This window comes from Pleurodeles waltl, chromosome 12 (assembly GCF_031143425.1).
Source record: "Pleurodeles waltl isolate 20211129_DDA chromosome 12, aPleWal1.hap1.20221129, whole genome shotgun sequence".
In the NCBI taxonomy this organism is placed as follows: domain Eukaryota; kingdom Metazoa; phylum Chordata; class Amphibia; order Caudata; family Salamandridae; genus Pleurodeles; species Pleurodeles waltl.
Window position 1 is genome coordinate 114,316,121 of NC_090451.1, and position 5,763 is coordinate 114,321,883.

General features: G+C 42.4%; 1 non-coding gene across 1 annotated transcript; it reads right to left on the reverse strand.

Annotated features, from left to right (window-relative positions):
* Positions 1–2,608: 2,608 nt before the first annotated feature.
* Positions 2,609–2,680, reverse strand: TRNAH-GUG (transfer RNA histidin (anticodon GUG)). Its single transcript has one exon. It is a non-coding gene; the product is annotated as a tRNA-His (tRNA).
* Between the last annotated feature and the right edge of the window lie 3,083 nt (positions 2,681–5,763).

Sequence of the window (5,763 nt, forward strand, 5' to 3'; positions counted from 1 at the left end):
CTTTTGATTACTTTTTCAGCACAAAACGAAGTGACTGCATTTACCATGATGCATTGGGGCTAACTTTTTGCTTGAGTGTGAGGCAGTGTGCTCCCTTTTTTCTTTTTGTCCAATGACTGCTCCCTTGAGCTAACGAGCTGACGAGCTCTGGAGAGGCACCTGTGCGCCAGTGAGTGGTACATAAACCCGAGAAGACTTTTGGCGGCATTTCAAGCAACCCCACAGACTTGGCTGCTCTCTGCTGATGACGGGCTAAACCTAGAAACACGTGTCCAGAGATACACAGCACTTGCTGCACCTACTTAGGTGAAAGACTTTTGATTACTTTTTCAGCACAAAACGAAGTGACTGCATTTACCATGATGCATTGGGGCTAACTTTTTGCTTGAGTGTGAGGCAGTGTGCTCCCTTTTTTCTTTTTGTCTACTTACTTATCTTGTTCCACTCTGTATGCGTTTGCAAGCCTCGTGTAGCGCGTCGGCTGCAAAACGCTGTCTTCTATTTTTCAATGAGCCGCGTAAACGGAGGACCGCATGTGCGGGCGTTTTATGTTGTTTTAAGGCCAAACCTAGCCTGCGCTTGTTTTTTATTATTTATGGGAGGCCACGGGCGCCATCTTGGAGGTACCGCGGCACTCTTTTCAATTATGCAGCTCAACTAACCTCCAGATGAGGGACTGCCTTTTATTTGTCAACGGCTGGTACTCACACTCGAAGCAAACTTAACATAAACCATTACCCTATTAAGGAAATCTCAGTCTCAAAGTACAAATCTAGTCCCATTTGCGGCGACCATCTTAACATAGCTCAAATCGTATTAGTCAAATAGAAACCTTTCTTTCAAACCTTGTTATCCAGAACCTCCGTTCAGCTACTGAATACCTAATCAAGGTGGTGAATAACACAGACATATATATGTAACACCTCCCTATAGTCTTCATATTACATTCAATTATACAATGATCATGAAATTACTTTCAAAGTCCTTCTTCCATTTCACTTTACAAATGCTGCATCCACATAAATTATCGATGTTATATGTGCTAGTGCAAATCTTATACATGTTGTTTTCATCTTGTGTTATCATCGACATTGTCAACAAACTCTTAACAAGCTAGAAGGAGGGAAAATACATCACCTAATTAGAGCCCAAGTTTCATCACAGTCATTAAGTCCCGTTTTGGCGGTTTGAAATTTCTCAATCAATCTTGCTTCTAGTTTCAAAAGCCTTGTCAGCGTTGTGGGGCCATCTGTCTTAGGCTGTACTACAGCCAACACTGTCCATTGAATCTCGTCTGCTTTATGTTCAAATTCAAAGAAATGTTCAACCAACGGTTGACACTTCCAATATATATGATTGTGTATATTTATCGGAGCCTGCAGTTCACAAACAACAAGCGATTTGTATAGGGTTGATTGAAAGTCCCCAAGGCTGTCCCTGTCACCCCAGAAATGTATTATCTCCTACGCCCCTGCTTATGACCACTGTCACCTTACTGTAATTAGTGTGGCAAGGGTGCCATGGGCTCTCACGTTATAAGTTGGAAAATGTTCCACCCAGATCCCCCACCGATTTTGAGTAGCGAAAACAGCTACATTCCAAGTGCACTCGATCCCTCAAACCAGTGCTTAATTTGTGCTTGTTGTTTCCGGTGCTGAGCACCGGCACTTATTTTTTAGGGCCGGCGCTTAGTCTTCTGCCTCAAGCAATTGCTGGGAGCCAAAGGCACATTTGGGAAAGACGGAGCAAAAAAAAACGAAAAAGCGTCACAATGAGACAAAGCAGAAAGCTGCAGGAGTGAGCTGAAGGGGCAGGGAGTGGCTTTATGTGGATTGAAGAGGCCCGAGATGGCTTCAGGATTAGCCGCCTCAGTATTCGGTGCTCCTGCACCTTTCTATTTACAAATTAAGCACTGCCTCAAACTCCTGAGATTCCATAGCACTGCACCTACGTACTGATTTTCACCACACAGATAACAAAATACAAAGATCCCTGTTAGAAGACGATGGTGTATATATGGAATGACTGTAATACAATATATGATTTACAAAATGGGCCACCAAGCAGACTGAGTGCATGTGATTTGCTTCTTTGAGCTCTCGATTTAGAATGTCCTGGAGCTGGAGTTGTTAGCGTTGGCCTTCTCTAATGCACAGGCTGCTGTACTCTTTATTGTCATTGTGAATTTGAGTAGAACATTTTGGTGACTCTTTTTCACAAATGGATTAAAAATTACATCCGCAAAATGCGTATTAAACTTTGACGAACATATTTTCAAAAGTGTATATTTTATATGCATTTAATCAAGTCGATTAAATTATTTTTAAAATCATTAGACTGAGCCCATGTTATTCAATAAGTGTCCTAAATGAAACTACTGCTTCTAAGTAGCAATTTAAATATGCCTTCCAATGTGGATAACGGTTAATTATAATATTCATGCAGTGAGTCAATAACGCAGAATAAACGTAGAGTATTGTATTTGTTTACTTGATGGGTTAATATCCGACTGAATTCTTTCAGCAGTATGAAAAAATATGTTTTGAAATCCTAGAAAAAGAAAATATTTAAAAAGACTGCCCAACTGCCGTGACATTGCCACCCGCAATGCCGTGACTCGGATTCGAACCGAGGTTGCTGCGGCCACAACGCAGAGTACTAACCACTATACGATCACGGCGAGCTACTTGGGCTTATGTGATTCCTGTAGACCGGGATGTGTCACGCCCACTTCTGTCTCCCAGAGGTTCTGCACATTAGAACCTCTTCCTTGCGCTGGAGTCAAATGAAAGATGTTCTCTTTTTATTCTGGGCGACGCGCAAATCCAGGAGTTCGTTCTCCCTCCTCTGTAAAGCCAGTCCAGCCAAACTGGTGCACCTGTCAAGCGTTCCCTGCCTGCAGCGATCACAACAGAACATTGGATGTCTCACCCTGTTTATAGAACGCAGGAGAGGGCGTGGGAAAGGACGCGGTGCAGACGCAGGGCCTAAACACAGTTGCAAAGCTTAAGATCAGAAATGCACATGTGGAAGTTTCGTGCTCTAAGAATTATAATTTATTTTACATACTCTGCCCGCGTTGTCACCAAGCGAAGGCAAATGTATTGTGTATACGTTCAATGTAAACAAAGAAGAGTGTACAACTAAAAAGCCTTCACACTTGCCTGGTATGTGGACAACGTGGATACAAGTTTTAGTTGACAATGTAGCACCATGTTAGTGTTTCAGAAGAGGGCGCCACGAAGAGCAGTAGGCGCTGAATGTGGCAGGCATGGAGCTCCACGTAGCAGGCACCAGGCGAGAGGGATGACGAAAGGGCTCACATACAGCCAAGAACCGCACTTGGAAGTTCGTGTATGTCCACTCACGCCAGAACACGCATGTCCCACGCGTCTCAGATACCAGGTGGCTCATTGTAGTACACGTGCATCATTACGTATTTACACAGTCACTTCTTCACGTGGTGAGCATTTGATTGGAAGGTCTTATCTGCATATGACGTTACCCTCGTGGCTAATTGTGGAGCTTCAGCGACCCCCTTATGTGTGAGTAGAGTGCACCCTGATCAGTATGTGGCCATCACGTGTCTGCAGGCAGTAGTGCACCCATGCCTGTCTGTTTGGAATTATTATATCAATAAATGGCAGTCTTATCATGCCTGTGCATGTCATAATCTTCCATGGCATACCATCCCTGCCATAAAGAGCCCCGTGTGGCATCCATTGCGTCACGGATGACAGGCGCGAGATTGCTTCCGATGTTCCTCTAACCGTCCTGTCTGCAGAAGCGTAAAAGATTCATTTTATTCAATGGGCGCCTCAAACCCAACCTGCTGTGATGGCAGAGCTGAGAGACGTGTCTTCTCGGCCTTTTAGGTTGTTGGCAATTGCTATCATGTTTATTCTGTTCCATGACGTGTCTTTAAATTATTGGTTTTCTCTGTAATGTATATTTTTTAACATACACACTGATCAGGGATATAATGATCACGTCTTACTCAGCGCTATGCAAAATTATGTAAACAACACAAAAAAAACGACAGGTTTTCGTGAGGCAAAGGAAGTAAGCGTCGAGCACCGTTGTTAATCACACTCTCACCGGAGGACACTGCCTCATTCCTGGCCAGACTAACATACCACAGGCAGCCCAAACGTGATATGGAACAAAGTTCCACTTCTGCATTAAATGAAAATAACCTTAGAGTTCTGTGCCATTACATAGACACTTGGACTCTGACATGCTGACTACATATGTTCATAGAACTCACCAATGGCTTTCATCTTTATAACGCACAACTGGTGGTGCCCATATGTATGGAGCAAGAAACCATGCAGGATTAGAGGTCAGCCGTGATGGAATTAGAACAAAATGTCTCCTGGATCCCATACATTGGGGTCAAGTGGTGGTAGAGGAAAGGGGGTGGAGTCACGAGGGGCAGAGTTTGAAAATCATAGTCTGAAACTCAACTTATATATTCATTTTTAGACAAATCTGCTTCAAAAAAACTGACAGTATGTACATACGTGACGGTAAATCTAGCTTTATTAATTGATAACAATGAGGGTGCATTTTAACATATTATTCAATTAAGACACCTTTTGCAAAGATCGTTGTGTGCCCAGCAATTCTGAGGAGATTATAATATATTAGCAGCAAGAAAACTAGTGGTTAATGAAGTTCTTGGAGCGTTTTGTCCAATCACAGTTTTGACTCAGAAATACGACTCCCCGGTTTTATGGTATTTTTTTAAAATCATTTCTGCATGTATTTATCCATATTACGTTTTGGCCATCTGATTGGTATTTATCCATGTTTGTTTTGTGTTCTGAGAACAATGAAGTTGTAAAATGGTACACTTCCAAATTTATTCAACTGACAAACATGCGCTATTACGTTGATGCCTGTTGCGTTTTAACAAATTAAGCAGCCAAATATAGCAAACCACTACAGCCTCAGGTACATACCAGCATTATATTACAAATATATGTCAACATGCCTGTATTTAGGGAGAGATCAACCTGTTTTTTAACTTCCCATCCTGTCTGCTCAGCTGTTGCCTTAAAATTCACGAAAGACAGCATGGAGAGTCACTCACCGGAAGCACATTTTTTAGTATTTTTCCAATTATAAAAATAAATACTGACAGGACACATATTGTTTTCTGCCTGTATTCATCTGTAGAAATAAGCAAAAACAGAAAATTGAGAGCCTTACTCATAAAGTAGCAAAAAGGGTAATGTGCCTCCTGCAAAGCCCATCGTTTAACATGAAGATCACAGATTGGTATTTTATGTAGATAGGTGAGTGAATTACTGCTTTTTGACACCAAGGTAATTTTCTTACTTCCAGTTCGTAAGTTGCAATGGTTCTAACGTAGCACAGTGATCTATTTCCCCTAAGCAATCCTGCCGCTGCTCTCACGCTGGTAAGCAGGATGAGAGAAGTCCCATTGGAGGGAGCGGCCTCTCTCAGCACTTTCAAGAGCCCTGGAGGCTTGGTCTTTCTTTAACCCAGCTATTTTAAGGCAGATAAGTTAGAGAAGTTTAAAATGCCCATGTCTGGCTGGTTGTCGCAAGACAGACGGCCAAAAAGACATGCACACTTTAAACTATGCATAGCTCACTGCTGCCACTAAATTCATTTTATTACCATTTTATTTTTTATCCCTGGGGGGCATATTAGGCAGAGGGGCATCACTCCTCCGTTCTAACGGAAGAGCATCTTCTGCCATTCACCATTAACATTTTGGGCCAGATTACGAGT